General features: G+C 45.1%; 1 protein-coding gene across 3 annotated transcripts in view; it reads left to right on the top strand.

Moving 5' to 3' along the window:
* The first annotated feature begins 5,440 nt into the window (after positions 1–5,440).
* PTPRA (protein tyrosine phosphatase receptor type A) overlaps positions 5,441–17,054 on the top strand; it is a 126,042-nt gene continuing 114,428 nt past the window's right edge. For all 3 annotated transcript variants that reach the window (XM_090286132.1, XM_090286131.1, XM_090286130.1), the window contains exon 1: positions 5,441–5,716. The gene's annotated coding sequence lies outside the window, so the exon portion shown is untranslated. The remainder of the gene's footprint in view (positions 5,717–17,054) is intronic.

The following is a 17,054-nucleotide window of genomic DNA, read 5'->3' as shown; positions in this document are numbered from 1 at the left end:
GTGCTTGTCTTATACAGTCCCACCTAAGCAAAAGCAAGCTAGAGGCAGAACCTTACAGACACCTCAGCAAAACTCCATGTCTGTGTTTTGTCTGGAGAATGATCTTCTTCAGCTATATTTACAAGAGACCTGCCCCTTTGCACAGTTACCAAGAAAAGCCCTCTTAAGCTTCCAGCCCCTAGAAGGATCATGGGGAGAGATGGCATAACACTTAAGCAACAACTCCTCAAGAACCATGCTGAAGCCCTGGCTGCTGTGGCTCAGTGGATTGAGTGTCAGCCTGTGAGCCAAGTGTCGCAGGTTCGATTCCCAGTCAGGGCACATGACTGAGTTGCATGTCAGGTCCCCAGTTGGGGGCATGAGTGAGAGGCAACCACACAGCGATGTTTCTCTCCCTCTCTTTCTCCTTTCCCCTCTCTCTAAAAATAAATAAATTACTTTTTTTAAAAAGCATGCTGAAAAGCATTATATGCACACAAACAGAAGAACCATGATAAACCCTTGACCGTTACTTCATTTATCCCACATGACAGCCCTGTGAGATAAGTAACATAACCCCATTTTATAAAAGAGGAAATTGAGGACCAGGGAGATTTGGTAACAGCAGATACGTAACAAAATGGATTTGAAATCATTTTGGACATTTGGGGTTCTTAGAGCTTCGCCTTGGATGTTGTGGTAACAGGAGAAATGACTCAGCTGAAGTTGAAATTGGGCTCTGTGAGCAGGGGAGCCTGAGCAAGGCCCGTTTGCACTTCGGTGAGAGTTGGAGGACTAATGAGAGGCATGTGGTCAGCAGATTGTGGGTGTGGAGGAGGAGCTTTTGGAGACCTTTCCCACTGAACAGTGGTGAGCAATTCCTGGGTGGTGTCTGGGCTGAAGAGAAAAGGATGGGATTCTGACAATTGTGCCAAGGAAGAACTGCAAACTTAATCCCTGGCTCCACCCTACTCTAAATGGAAACTTCGTCCCCAGTCAGTAGGAGCGCCTTCTTGACCCTCCAGTCACCCTATCTCTAGCCTTTGTTTGCACTCCATTGCATCTTGGCTTCATGTCCTAGCGCCCCAACCCAGCACTGAGGGCATTACTTTTTCTTTTTGTTACCTCCTTACTCTAGAAGGAAGACAAAGGAGGAAACCAAAGCCCACAGGCAGGGCAGGCCTCACCAAAGCTTTGGGCTGCTGAAAAAGTGAGAGTCCTAGAAAGTTGTTTCTTTTTCTTCCCCTACCTGATTTGTAAATGTAAGTTTGTGAAAAATCCTCCCAGCGGATATAAATCCAATTGTAAGACAGCCATTTATTATGCTTACTACTCACTACGTGGGTCAAGAATTTGGACAGGATAAGACGGGGATGGTTTGTCTGCTCTGCAATGTCTTGGGCAACAGCTGGAAGACTCAAAAGGTTGAAGGAGACTTGATAGCTGAAGGCTGGAATCATCTGAAGGCTTGGTAACTCTCAGTCTGGCAGTGGAAGCTGGTTGTAGACTAGAACTTTAGCAGGGGCTGTTGATCAAAACACGTACAACCTGCAGTACCTCACAACATGGCAGCCGGCTCCCAAGGGCAGCATCCCGAGAGAGCCAGGCAGAGCTGTACTGCCTTCCCTACCCTAGCTTTGGGAGTCACCTGTCACCTGTTTGTCAAGGCAGTCACGTAGGCCTATCCCACCCAATCTCAAAGGGAGATTACAATTTCATAAAAAGTATATGCACGTAGAGAAGCACTGGAATTGTTCATGGGGACAGTTGTTTGAAAATTAAAAGCAGCCTTTGCACTTCATTGTGAAGTTAAACACTGATTTTTTCTCTGACATTTTATGAACACTTTCAAACATATGCTAAGTTGAAAGAATTTTACAGTGAATACCTGTACACCCATCACCTGGATTCTGCCATTAACATTTTAATATATTTACTGTATCATACATCTATCCATTAGCCATCCCTCAGATTTTACTAATCTGTCTTTTATTTTTATTTATTTTTTGTTTTTTCTTTTTTTAAAATTCTGTCTTATTTTTAATGTATTTCAAAATAAGTTGCAGTCATTAGTACACTTCCCTCTAAATATTTCAGAATGCATTTCTTTAGCTAGAGTTCATTATTTTTTGCAGGTTTTTTTTCAGACAAGATCTATATACAAAATACTCAGATCTTAAGTGTACATTTGCTGAGTTTTGACAAATGAACACACATATAGTGCTATCTTAAAAACAACCAGGATTTTTGTTTTTTTCCAAATCCTTGACTGACAAGTTGAAATTTGTGTAAAATGCCTTCTACCCTGAGTACTTTGTACAGCAGGCCTGGTCCTGCAGTCATGTGAGGGGCCAACTCTTGGCCAATGGATGGGGCTAGGATTGGGCCTGGGACCAGGATGTTAGAGCTGGGGTCAGAGAATTTGGAAACATTTCTTATAGCTTAGGATATTAATGGCAGCCCTGGAGTGAGAGTCAGAGCAAAGGCTCCTACAAGCTACATCCTTGGGACTGGGGTGGGGCGGGGCTGACAGAGGGTTGCAATCTCTTTTAGGTACAGTGCTGGCAAATGACCCTCGGGAGAACTGTGGCCTGGAAAGGCATTAGGCTCTCATTTATGTCAACTTTCTATCTTAACGCCTTGCTTTGTTTTCATTACACATTCAAGTTTTCTTGTTCACTTGCTTATTGTCTGCTACCCTATCCAGAATACTTCATGAGAGCAGAGATATTTTCTGTCATTCCTTCCTGTGTCCAGCACATGGTCTGCATCCAATAAGTATTTGTTGAGTAAATGACTCATTGTTCCATTTACTACATGGGGAAAGGAGGCCCTGAGAAGGGAAGTGACTTGTCTACAGAAACAGGAGTTCTTTACCCACATCCTCCAGCTCTCCTTCTAATCCAGTCCTTTTCTCATGAGTCCTGTGACTCTTGGGCATCTATCTATAGGTATATGCTCCTCTGGGGTAGGACTAAGCCAGGACTGGGAGGAAGGCTTCTGCCTCCCACTTGGGTGGGTCTAGGTACAGTAAACCTGCCTCCCCTCCTTATCTCAGTTCTTTTCTCCTGTCTTCTTTGAAGACAGCCCTTTGTCCTGTAGTAAGGGGGGAAACTGTGGACACCCTGGGTGTCAGGTGGGATGGGAGAGGTGGGCAGCAGAGGATGAGACTGTCTTTTTCCAGTGGAAACAGGGTATGTGTTGTTGCCAAGCCGAATTCTCCTTCCTTGGGTCTCCAGAATGAGACACCAAGACCCTGCCTCTCCTTGGTCTTAGAGGTTCTGTCACCACTGCACATACACCACAAATGGTTTGACCACAGTGCTGCTGTCTCATGGAGAAAAGGAACTGCATTTACTAAGACAGGTTACTTGCCAAGCTGTACATGCCTGCAATTCTCAGTACAGCCCTGGGATGTTCCAGGAAGAGTAGCAGAAGGAGATTCAGGTTACCCAGCAAATGGAGAGGCTTGAACCGCAGGGTTCTCTCCCACACCCAACTGAAACAATGTGGTCAGATAGGCTGGGGATCTTTCAGACCTCAAGGATGAACACTTTTTATTTTAATAGCTACTTATTTTTATGTTAGAAAATATAAGTAGCATATCAAAACTTTTTAGGCAATATAAGTAAAAATATAAATAAAATGTAAATTAACCAAAAGAAACATTAAGAAATAATAGTGTGGCTCAAATGTAGATAAAGTAAAACCACACTGGTAGGTCCTAGGGTGCTGCTATGCTAGCCATGCAGGTACTTTCTACTCTCACGGTCATTGTTTCTCAGGGTGTCCAAACACTTTGTAGGCTTTTCACTTTTCCGTCAGTGTGCAGGTAGGTTGAGTTTGGACTTCCTGGGAAACCTAAATAGTGAGCATGCGAAAAACATGCTTTCATTGGGTCCACCAGGAAATTGTGCATGTGGCCTAGGGACCTTTGAGCTGAAGTGTCTGTCTAGCAGGGACACTTGGGTTTGGCCATTTCACGACAGTTCTGGGCAAGAGAGGAAGTGAGAAACACATCTCCCACCCAAGGAGGGACTTTTCTGCTGGGGAGGGGATGGCCTGAGGAGGTCCACCGCACTCTGTATTCCAAGGCAGTAACTCTGGTCGGTATACACTCACTTATTCCACAAATACCGGGAGGGGGCGTGTATAGAGTTTTAAGTTGGTGTGCCAATTCCAGGCAGTAGTGTGCACTGGACATGGTAGAGGCACCAATTCTGTGAATATGACAGCTGATATGGGCTCTTCCGCCTGCACCAAAATGTCCCCACTGCACACGCCCCACCAAGAAACGATGCTGGCCACAGACCCTTCCACTGGGGTGTGCCGAACCATGGGACTCTGCCGGGCAGGTGGTGGGAGAGGAGGGATTCAGGGGCTGCGGGACAGGAGGAAAGGCTCACCGCGTAACCCACCCCAGGCAGCGAAGACTCCAGGCCTCCGGTGAAGAATCTCAGGAAAACTCAGTGTGCACACTGCTGTGCAGTCTCCATCCTACAGACGCCCAGCCACTCTCGCTCTTTGGGTTCCGCTGTGTTTGAGGGACTCCACATGGGGGTCACAACCAGGAGAGTGTCTCACCACAACTCTAATCCCCCTTCAGCCGCAGACGTCTAAGCCCTGCAGCCTGGGAACCCGCTCCTGCCGGCTTTGGGGCGCCACACGTGGGGCGGGGAGCACTGGCGAGGAGTTAACGCTCTCCCTACCGGGTCCCCGGCCCCCGTGTGGGGTGGGGTGAGGGGAACGCATCTCTAGGTACTCTGCGTTTTGAATCTCCCCTCCCCTCCCACGCCAGGTCTGACGCAAGCAACACCCCCAAAGCAGAGCACCAAATGTAGTGTTTCTACCCGCCTCCGTGGCCAGCCAGGCCCCGTACGTGCATCTGGAAAGCGAAGATTTCCCTGGGGCTCGGGTGGGGATGGCGTGGGCTGACTTGATGTAAGACAACACCCATGATGCCAGACCCGTTCTAGGGGATTTGCTGGTTCCTCTCTCTCCCCAGAGAGGCTTCGTACTCTAAATACCTTGCCCCAATGAGAGAGAAAAAAAAAATTCCGAGTGGCACACGTTTCAAAAGAGGAGTGGGAAGACGGTATTTGAATTACAGTCCGCCTTTGTCCCTGGACTTGGATTAACTTGTATTTGGCCTCAGTTTCCGCATCTGTAAACTGGGAAGAAGGCCCATGTCCAAGGGACAGGGCTTGTAGAGAGGCGGAAGACGTAGGTGCTCCCGGAGTCCTGCTTCGCCGACTACAGGGCTGCGATGGGGCGCATGACAGTTTATGAGACTGAGACGGTTGAGACCCCGCTCTGCGTACTCGGCAAGTAAGCGAGCACTTGGAGGCGCGCACGGGTGGGGCCCGGGAGGACCTCGGGAGACGCCCTTTCGGTGTGGGCCAATCAGCAGCCGTCTCTGAACGGCCAATAAGGAGGCGCCTTACAACCAAGGCCGGCTCAGGAGCGAGGCTTCGGTGAGTGCGGCGCTGACAGAGAGGCGCGCGCGCGCGCGAGCCAGCCCGGACCCCTGGCCGCTGCCGCCATCACCGTCGCCCGCCTAGTTGCCCCTCAGCCACTTTCCCTCGCCATGGAGGCGAGGCCGCCGCCGCCGTTGCGGGGCTCCGAGCCGCGGGCCAGGCGGCGGCCCTGAGGGCGTGGGGCCGACCGAGTCGCCTCCGCGGAACCGAGGCGGAGCCGCCGTCCTCGTCCCCAGCGGTCCCGCCCAGAGCCGGACTCCGTGAGTGTTCGCGGCCGCCGCCGCCCCGGGGGCTTTAGAAGAGGGGGGGTGGCTCTCGGGCGCGAATAGGAGTCCCTGGTCGGAACCCCAGTCCCTCTTTTCAGGGTAGAATCCTTCGGGTGACTAGAATCCAGTCGGCTCCCACATCCTTGCGCTGTCCGGGGGTGGCGGCGGGGGGGTGCGGGGGGCGTCCCCGGAAGCGTGCCGGACAGGGCGCTGACCCCTGTGGACTGCCCGGGAACTTTGCGTGCGTCCTCCTGGGGGCAGGCCAGGGCTGCCGTAGTTCATTCTGAAATAAGAAACTTGGAATAGTGAGAACCGAATTTGCTCAGGTTCATTTAATGGGAAGAAAGAGAACTCCCGGCATGAGAAAATTTGCTCTTGCAGAGACCAACTTTTCTTTCTCTTAAAACCCCTCAGACCCCCTTCCCAGGCCCCTGTTTTTTCTGCCCACTCCCAACTGTTGAGGCGGCTTAAAAAGGGAAATAGGGTCTCAGAGCTGCCCGGCATTCAGAAAGAGCCAGTTGGGAATGCAGATTTCCCCCTCCCTTTTTACTTTTGGTAAATAAAATAAAGAACATCGTTTTTTAAAATATTAATTCTTAATTGTATTTCCTGAAGATAAAAATAATAATGAGTTGAGCCCAATGTGTGTTTTCCTTGAGGTCATGTTGTTTGTAATACAGGAAAAGAATGTTCAGAACCTCCCTAGACAGGGTGAATGCCTTCCGAGGCCTTTGCCCAGGGTAGGGATTCCTGCTGTAGAACCAGTCACATCTCCCGAGAGATCTCTTCATTTGCCACCTGCTTGCTGTGAAGGCAGCCCTGGAACAAGATGCTGGTGGGCGGGGAGAGGACTGACGGTGGAAGGTGGGCGAACATCTTCCTGCCTGGCCACTCCTTCACAAAACACAGATCTGATGCTGTCACTTGTTTACTTAAAAATTCCCTCACTCTCCTTTTCCCAGGGGATGAATGAAATCCAGAACGTCTTATCAAGTCATGGAAGGCCCCTGACAGTTTTACCTCAATTTATTCTTTTAGTCGTAGCTGAATCCTTTGATTCTCCTTCCCCTTGTCCCCCTCCCTAACCATTCAGAGCCACTTGTCTGCCCCTTCACATGTTTGGATGCCTATGCCCATGTGATCTGCTTTCCTCTCCACTTTGACCTGGCTAGTTCTGTCTTTTCCTTTATAGCCCTTTTCACTGGAGGAGCTTCTTGAGGGCAGGAGCTGGGTCTTGTGTGCCTTTCCATTGCCTCCAAGTTGTCTTGTAGGTCCTATCCTATTTCTTTATGTCCTGGCTCTGTTCACTTCCAGGTACCCACTTCCCAAAAGAATCTTACCTGTTTCTCAACGACCTTCTTGGAGTGCATGCCTGGGACTTGCAGTATCTCTCCATTTCCATCCCAGCCAGCTCCACCATTAGTAGTGAGCAGACAGGAACTGTCAGGTCTTGTATCCCACTGGCATCCAGTCTACTTGACTGTCTCCAAAAGGCCAAGAGCCCACCCCATGGTGTCTTTTCACCTGTGCCTTCCTAAGGTGGTCTGACTGATATGTGCAGTCGAAGGCACAGTGGGGTCTAGGAGTCTGTTCACTGGCAACTTTTAGCCACTTATTTACCATCTGGGTGAAATTCAGAACCAGAAAGGCCAATCACCTGACTTAAGTACATTCATGTGCCTTTTTGTTGGGGAGGTCACTATCTGATGCAGAACAGATGGATACAAATACATACATCACAGGTGGTGTGAAAGTGTAGTAATAATAACTTCTATTTGCCTTGTGACACTGTATGTAATAAATTTCCATGAATTTTTTTAATGCTTTCAGCAGTCATGTAGCGGCTTATTTCTACTTGACAAAGGTGGAAACTGAGACCATACAGTGGGCAGATGAGAGAATAGGCAGGATTTGAATCTTGGCAGTTTAGTTCCAGAGCATCTGCCAAGTTGTATAGAGAGCGTTCTCTTCCTAGGAGGTTCAAGAAAGCTTTACTGTAGGGGATATTTGGATCATGAAGGGTGCAAAGGAGTTTGTGAGTGGTGGACAGAATACAGGAAAGAGGGAACAGCACAGTGGGCTTGGAGGTGGAAGGAGTCCCTGTCCTTGGGGAGTAGCCCAAAGAGGTTAAACATAGTTGGACTGAATAGAGGATAGAAGGGTGGGAGATGAGATTAGGGTGAGCTTGAAGGGCTATATGTGCTGGTTCAAGTTCGGCCAGTGGAAAGCTGCTGGAGGATTTTAAAGGAAGTCAGGGGCTTGGATTGACTGGGCTTGAAAAGATCATTTGGGGTAGTGTGGGGCCAGATGTTGTTGCCCCTGCAATTTGGGAGAGACAATGGCCAATCTCCACAGAGGCAGAATCACAGCCTTTTGAAGACTCAGAGGGAGGCCTGTAGGGAATACTGCGCAGTTTTGAGAAGAGATAGTAAATGCATATGAGAAAAAATTCCAGCAGTACAGAAGGGCATATAGAGAAATATAAGTCTCCCTCCTACCCTGACTTCCGCAGAGATAGCTGTAGTTTCCAGTTTCTGTGGCCTCACATAGGCATGTTTATAAACATGTGTCTACCTATCCATACTCCTTCCCCCATGGTACATACCAGTCACACCTTGCTCTTTTTTACTTAACATATTTAGGAACTCATGCCATATGAGTACATATAGAGCTCTTCATTTTTTAAATTGACATTCTTTTCCTTATTTCATTGTATGCCCTGTAACTTGTAACTAATCTTTGGGTTAAACAACATGTAAGTTGTTTCCAGGTTTTTCTATTACAGGATTACAGTGAATGTCTTTGTACATAACTGTATGTGCTCATGTGTAAAATTATCTGAACGATATATTTCTAAAAGTGGAGTTACTGGCTCAAAGGATACATATGCATTTTGAAAGTTTCAAACATGTAATCAAATCACCACCCCCTTGAAGGGGTTGTATTAACTTATCCTCTCCCCTCAAAATGTGAATGAGACTCAATGGATTTTCATCAGAGTATGCATCAGGATCCTTTGAGGTATCACATGCCTACTTTTCCTCCACTTAACCTCCCCCTTCCCATGTGATTCTAACATATTTCTTTCATTTTACAGAGGGAAACATTGAGGTTCAGAAAAATAAAGTGATTTGTGCAAGATAGTCAGTGTGGGTGGTGGTTTTTTAAGCAGCTCTGACATTTGTATTTGCCCAACACCTTTCACTGGAGATGCTCAGTCAATTTGTAATCATTGTTGCATTATTTTTCTCCACCTTCATGTGGAAAAAAATGAGTTGCAGATGAAGTTTGAGGTGTAAGCAGAAAGCTGGGCAAATATAGAATCTTGTCTTTTACTTCTTATTCAATAACTAATAAATGTTCTCAAATGCCAAAGCTGAAGAAATGTGTTTATTTTTTTAGTGAGTCTGAGTAAAACAAAAATAGCTATAACACTTAATGAAACTGACCAGCAAACCCACAAATAACCCAACATTAAAATTTGCTTTAATATATTTCCTATAGAAGAGAATCCATTAAATCCTAAACTTTACTCTGAATTCATATCTAATTGTATCAGTATACAGTCACAGATTTTTTTAATAGTTGTAATCAGTACATACAGAATATTTTTGTATTCTTGCATAGCATCATCTATTTTATATTTCATTTATGTATATTCATTATTTTAAATTACAGAATAGTACGCTATACATTGATTACTATAGTTTGTGCGTTCTTTTTTAATTTTTTTCCTCCTTTTTACTATTATAAATGGTACTTCTGAGCACCTTTGTTCAAATACTTCTTTGGGGTTATTTTCTTGGACTCTTACCACTAAAGTGGGTTCACTGACTCAGGATATGGCTTCAATACCAAATTGTTATCTGGAAAGGTTAACTAATTTACAACACCATCAGCAATTTATGTGACCCTGTTTCCTGACAATCCAGCCAATGCTATTATAAACAAAAGCTAATATTTGATTTTATTAATTTAAAAGAACAGTAATGGTACTTTGAATTACATTCAATTTACATTTCTTTAGAAAGAGAGACCAGTAGCTCTTTAGATTCTGAAATAAGTACAGTGCTGTGATTATATATTATATCCAAGAATTATGGAGCTAAAACCAACTTATTTTTGAAGAAAGGCATTGCTAATGGGACAGAAATATTGTGGAAATTTAGAATAAGATCATATTGGTATAAAACAAAAGTCTAGATGCTGTTTGAAAATATGAGACACTGTGCCAGGAGCTGGGAATATCCCAGAGTATCATGGATGGGATGTCTGTCCTTATGATGTAAGGCTAATGCAGTAGACAGATATTAATCACCTTATGGTAATTACAGATATGATCAAAGGGGAAGAATAGGATGCCTTGTGAGTGCCAGAAAAGTTCAATGTTAAACACCATTCAGAGCTGAACATCACTTACAGAGGCCCTGAGCTGGGAAAGGGTTTGGTACCTTATAGCAGTGCCTCTCTAACTTGAATGTTCACATGAACCATCTGGAGATCTTGTTAAAATGCCAAGTCCTGATTCATTATGTCTGGGGTGGAACTTTGGATTCTGCATGACTAACCAGCTCCCAGGTGAGGCAGATGCTACTGGTAGGTGGATCAAACTTGGAGTAGCAAGGTCTAATTGAGAGCTTGGTAAGCATCAGAAGCTGACTGACCAAGGTGGGTAGGAAGTGTTAGTTCTCCGCCCTGGCAGATAGATTCACCTGGGGAACTTAAAAAAAATCATTAATGCAAATGCCCCATCCCCAGGTATTTTGATTTCATAGGTCTAGGATGGAACCTGAGAATGTATATATATGGGGTGGGTTAAAGTAGGTATACAGTTTTGGATACACAAAACAGAGTTTATTCTTGCATTATTTATTCATTATTGTATTATTGTCCAGAAAGTACTCAGCCATGCAATATGAAAAATAGAGACATTTATTGAAGAAGATACAAGATACAAGAAGCATCGTACAGCTGTGGCTGGTGTGGCCCAATGGGTTGAGTGCTTGCCTATGAACCAAAAGGTCCGCTGGTTCGATTCCCAATCAAGGCACACATCTGGGTTGCAGGCCAGGTCCCCAGTACGGGGCATGTGAGAGGCAATCAATTGATGTATCTTTCACATATCGATGTTTCTCTCCTTCTATTGCTCCCTCCCTTTCCCTCTCTCTAAAAATAAGTAAAATCTTAAAAAAAAATAAAAAGAAATATTGTACATAAGACAATAATGGCCTCAGTCCCTTTCAAGGTAGGCACTTTGGCACCTCACAGTTCTCCCAGTAGCCATCAGCTGCCCCGTCCTATTTTCCTGAATCTTATTGATAGCCTGAAATCTCTTCCCTTTCAAAGGTGATTTTAGATTTGGGAAAAATTAGAAGTTGCAGGGTCCCAAATCTGGGCTCTGGAGGGGTTGAGTCACCTGGGTGATTTGATGTTTTGCCAAAAACTGCACAAGACATGTTGCATGAGCCAATGCGTTGTCATGATGAAGCTGCCAATCACCAGTTGCCCATAGCTGTAGCCTTCTGATCATTTGAATAGTTTCCATGGAGGAATATTCAAGCTTAACAAAATTTGTTGTAGATTCGTTGCTCTATTCGCTCAGTCATTTTGAATGCGACAGCCACACAGTACATAATGCCACTCCAGGCAGTCTATAGCCCCCATTGATTAGTACAGTGAAGTTGTCATTGTTCACACATGCACATTCCAGTGCACTCTCCTTGACTTCCAGGTACATTGATGTTGCGTAAACCATTCTTGTTATATTAACAATGGCTGTATGTTGGGAACCCCCAACCCTCAGAGATCCTCTGGTGTTGTGGATGAAATGAAGACTTCCCAGGCAGCTTGTGCTAGGGGAAAGAAGGCTGGCAAATGTCTGAGAGACCAATGCCTCGATTGCCTTCCTCCAAGGTCTTTTATTGAGCGTAGTAAGCTTAAGGGCATATAGCATGCACATAAAGCTCATCAATCTGTTAAACAATGCTGATTACAGAAAACAGATATTGTTCGGGGATAACAATTGAAGGAACATGGAGACCTCCTTCAGGTCAGGGTGTGTTGGACACAAAGACTTCAAATGGCTGTGAAATAGGGAGGGTGAGTTCATTTTGAGTTAAAGTAAAAACCTCTGCTGCTGGTAGAAAAAGCGATCAAGTAGGGTGAAAGAACAGGGCAAGCTTCAAAGGACATAAAGCATTTTCTCATGGCCCAATTCCCACCTGGGCCCACTGGCTATAGCATCGAGGCACATATGCACCCAGCGTTCCCGGTTTTCCAGTCAGGTCTTACAGGCTTTGTTTCCTTCACCTGGCCTGTGTGGGGCTCCAAGTCTCGATACTTTCCAAGGGGGACCCCGACATCTCCCCTTTTTTTGTTTGATATCACCATGATGGTGGTTAAACCAATGAAGCCTGCCACCTATTTCTCGTGAATGTGGTCCTGCAGGAACAATTTGCAGATACACCTCAAAAGACACAATATTATAATAATAAGTAGGCATCAGGCAGCTCCCATTACCCACACTGTTAGATTAAGTCCATCAAACCAGGTTATTGGGTTTAGCCATTGGAGGTTGTCATTCAGTTTGGAAAACACTTTGCTCAATCAGTTTTTTAATGTCCTCAAGTTGTTGTAACTCCAACTGCCGTTGATCAACCTTGCCTTTCAAGTTGGTGGAACATGCCCCCTGTAAGCAGTAGTGGTGTATTTCTTCCCAGGAATGTTGGCTGGCATTCCACTTTAGGGGAGTAACGCACAGCGTGGAGAAGTCTGGATCACAGGTAAATGCTCAGAAACAAAGGCAATACCTTCAGGGACCCATAGCCAATGGCGTCCTTCTTCTAACGGTCCATTAGGCAAAAGCCAGGTTCCTCCAGTCCGTTTAGTGTCATTGTTGGAAAGTGAGGGTTCCAGATTCTACCAGGTGTGAAGCTTAAGCCTGGTGGATCAAGATACGGTCCAATACACATGGTCATTTTCTGAGGAGACCATCCTGGAACCGCCAAGACACAACAAGATAGAATCAAAACAATCTTGATAGAATTGGCTGATATCACAGAAAGATATGCTAGAAATCTGTTTTCTGGGGTGTCAGTGACCCCATTACCATCCATAACCTTTTCAGCCCTTGTTTTAATGACCTTCGTATCCCCTCATGTTATCCCACGGGGCTCAAACAGGGCTTCAGGGTCCGTCAGCTGGTCCCCCTTCCTCCATCAACAGGTTCTGGTCCTCCGATGTCTGTCAATGTCACCTCCGCTATCTGGTTAGTCCTCCAGTTCCCAGATCCTGTCACTTTGTGTTATCCACATGTGACAGCGAGCGTGTTGTTGGGCCATGGTAGGAATTTACTCGTTTGGCTGGAATCCACAAAGGCTCTATGGGGGGCAGAACACAAGCATACCCTCTTCTCCATGTTATCAATTCAATCGGTCCTTCCCATTTTCCATTTCCAATTGGGTCCTTGTATTGGACCAGAGGGCAGGGACCATTCTTGTCCTTTTTGGCAAAATGTCTTTAAATGGTGGTTTGTAAGGAATCATTACAATTTAAAAAATTATAGGTATATACAGCCATCATTAATAAATTTTTTGGCGAGGACTCCTGACTCCGCCTTTTTTGTTTATTAAGGAGAGTCTTAAGAGTATGGTGAGCTCGCTTGACAATTGCTTGGCCAGTAGGGTTATATGGTATTCCAGTTTTATGTTGAATTTTCCAATTTTGTAAAAAAGATTGAACCAGATCTAGCAATATATCCTGGACCATTGTCAGTCTTTATTTGATTGGGGCCTCTAGCCAATGGACTTAGATATGCCATGCTGACTCACCAGTGAGGGCAGAGGCATGAAGAGCACCTGAGTAAGTATCTATGGAAACATGGATATACTTTAGTTTTCCAAAAGGTGGACAGTGAGATACATCTGTTTGCCAGATGGAACATGATTCAAGGCCACAAGGGTTAGTACTCTGGGATGTCAGGGACTTGCTGATGGCCTGGCAGTCAGGACATTGGTGCACAATTTGCTTTGCCTGACGCTTGCTGATATGGAAATGCTTCCTTAGGGCCTGACTGTTCTGATGAAAAAAGTTATGCAAGTCAGCTGCTTGCTGGAAGCTATCAATAACGCTAAAGCATCAGCCTTAGCATTGCCCTCAGCCATAGGTCCAGGCAAACCAGAGTGAGAGCGGAAATGGGCTACTAACAGGGGATGAGTCCTCTTGTCTATAAGACTTTGAAGGTTAACAAAGAGTGAAAGCAATTGAGGATCAATACTAGTTTTTAGAAATGCCTGATCAATGTTAAGAACAGTATAAACAGTATAACCCAAATCACAAACAAGATTGAGAGGTTCTGAGGGCCAACGCTGGAGTGCTAAAATAGCTCCAGAAATTTCCGCTCACTGGGTTGAATGAAGAATGTCCTTGTGAGACATTTTCCCATTTGCTACCTTCCTGCCAAGTGATGGCAGCCTTACCAGTTTTTCCAGATCCGTCAACAGACACATTGCGAGCTCCCTCAATGGGTGATTGGCTATACTTACTCTTCAACCTGATGTTAAGCATGGGGATATTTTGCAAGAGTTTATCTGGGGGAAGGAGTATCTTTATCTTCCCGACATAATCTACTAAGGCACATTGAAAATCAAAAGACTGAGAAAACAATTGATGTAGATATAATTGGGTAAGGGGGAGGTGAATGATTGTCGGATCTTGTCCAAAAAGTTGGACCAAGCGCTCTCACCCCTTAATAGTAAGAGCACATGGGGAACTGACATAGGTGGTAATAGTTCACTTGGGTTGATGAGATAAGAACAACAATTCATTCATACCCAGGGAAGGAAGCAATTGGCCAATCAAGCCAGTCCATGTATCTAAGGTGGGAAAACAGAAGAGAGTTGGACTGGCATGGAGGGATCAATTCTAGACAATTGTCAATACTGAAGTTGTTTGCCCACTAGCTCAAGTTCTTTAAGGGCCAGAGGGGATAGAGTCCAGAGAGTTAGGGTTGGAATCCCCTTTAAGAGAATCAAACAGATGACGGAGCTGGTGGATGGTAATTCCTAGACTGGGACCAACCCAATTAATGCAACCAAGCAGCTTTTGAAGGGAATTGAGAGTTACAGGCTGTGGAAGCCTCAGTTCAAGGGCTTGTGGCCTGAGAGTACATGAAAACAAGACATAGCCTAAGTATTTCCACGCCTTGCAACGCTGGACCTTGTCAGGAGAAATAACTAGTCTGGCCATAGAAACATTATGTTGCAAGCAAGTATAAGCCTGGGCCTACCAAAGTCTCTTCTGTTGGGGAGGTGAGCAGGATGTCATCCATATAGTGATAAAGTAGAATATCACTAAATTGCTGTCGAATAGGTTACAGGACTTGATGAACATCATGTTGACAGATAGTGGGACTACAGTAGTCCCCCTCTCTATCGCGGTTCACTTATCGCGGCCTCACTGTATTGCGAGATTTTAAAGAATTATATTTAATTATCACAAATTTTTCACTATATCGTGGGATTTTGCAGTACTGTATACGTATGTTGTTAAAGTTACATAGGTTTAAGAGTGGAATATCTTTAAGAATATAAGTAGTGTTTATAAGTGTGGAAAAGGTTAATAAGGGAGTGGGAAAGGTTAAAAAGGGACTGGGAATGGTTTGTAAGTGTGTGGGAAGGGTTTATAAAGCCTTAAAATATATATAAATAATAAAATTAATGTAAGGTTCCTACTTTGTGGATTTTCACCTATCGCGGGGGGGGGGGGGGCGGGTCTAGAACATAGTACCCGTGATAAATGAGGGAATACTGTATTAAGCATGCCCTGTGGGAGTATTTTCCACTGATAACACTAAGAGGTTGAGAGCTATTACGAACCAGAACAGAAAAGGCAAATTTTACCCTATCCTTCTCTGCAAGGGGGATAGTAAAGAAGCAATCCTTCAGATCAATGACTATTACAGGCTAATCCTCAGGGATACAGGCAGGATTAGGGACACCCAGTTGAAGTGCCCCCATCGGCTGCAAAATTTCATTAATCTTTCTAAGATCATGAATTAGTCTCCACTTTCCTGATTTCTGGGGGACCACAAAAACTGGGGTATTCCATGGACTGCTGGAAGGCTCAATTCGATTGGCATCAGGTTGTTCCTGGACCAACATCTTAAGGTGGTTGAGCCTCTCCCCTTTCAGCGGCCACTGATCAACCCAAACCGGCGTGTTGGACATCCAAGTAAGGGGTAGAGGAGAGGCATGAATAGTGGCCACTACAGGAAAGGCGGCAGAGTAATATGCATTCCCCACTGGGTTAAGAGGTCCCATTCCCAAATATTGAGTGGGGTTGGAAGAATATAGGGATGTATCTGCCCCTCTTGTCCCTCCGGACCATAGCATCTGAGAGTCCAGAGGCTTCGGAGAGGCTGTGAAGCCCCTCCAATTTCCTGGATAGTAATACCAGCTTAGGTAAGGGGCCAATCATGTGGCCGATGCTGGTGGGAAATAATGGAAGTATCAGCTCCAGTATCCAGCAATCCATGGAAGTCCCGGCCTCTAATGGAGACCTTCAGGATGGGTTTCTTAAGTTCAATGGAGGGTGTCCAAAACACCAACTGATTATTGGCACAGCCCAGTAACCCAAACCACAGACCTGGATAATGTGGTCATATGATTGGTAATGCATTCCTGTTTTATTTCTTTAATATCTTTCAAGTTTACTTGCTTTCCCCCATCTCTTCAGTCGCTTATTTCAGGGTTCTCCTCACTTAGATGGCTGTTGCAGGTTCCCTAGTTGTCTACTCATTATTACTTTCTTGTTCGAGGTCATTTATCACATTGCTGCCAAGAGGAATCTTTTGACTTCCTTATCTAATCATTGCACTCCCTATCTTAAAATCCTCAAGATAAAATTGAAACTTCTTATCAGAGCAAGTTTTTGCAATCCAACTCCTAACCTTTAGCCTTACCTTTTCCAGTGCCCTCTGCTGTTGGCTGGGCTGCCCATCTCCCTCGTCTTTACCTGACATTATGATTCCTTAGATAGGGATTAGCTCTTCTGATAGCATTACCTTACTGACTTTCTCAAGTCTGATCTAGGTGTGGATCCTGTGCTTATTTCTTCTATCAAAGTCACTTATATTGTGTGATAATCCACACATTAGCATGTGCAGATTAATGGTCTTAGAAGGATTCTGCTGGTCCAAAATATGTAGTGATATGTAATTTTGCTGAGGCATAGATTCATATTACTTACACTTTGTTTGGTAGCAGCTGATGAGTTCACTTAGCTATTCAGTGAGCCTAATCTCACTCAGCATCTAAAACTGTCTTTTTATTAT

Source organism: Furipterus horrens, unplaced genomic scaffold (assembly GCF_987537825.1).
Source record: "Furipterus horrens unplaced genomic scaffold, mFurHor1.1.pri manual_scaffold_8, whole genome shotgun sequence".
Classification (NCBI taxonomy): Eukaryota; Metazoa; Chordata; class Mammalia; order Chiroptera; family Furipteridae; genus Furipterus; species Furipterus horrens.
Note: the sequence above shows the minus strand (reverse complement) of the source record. Positions and strands in the feature narration are given on the sequence as shown.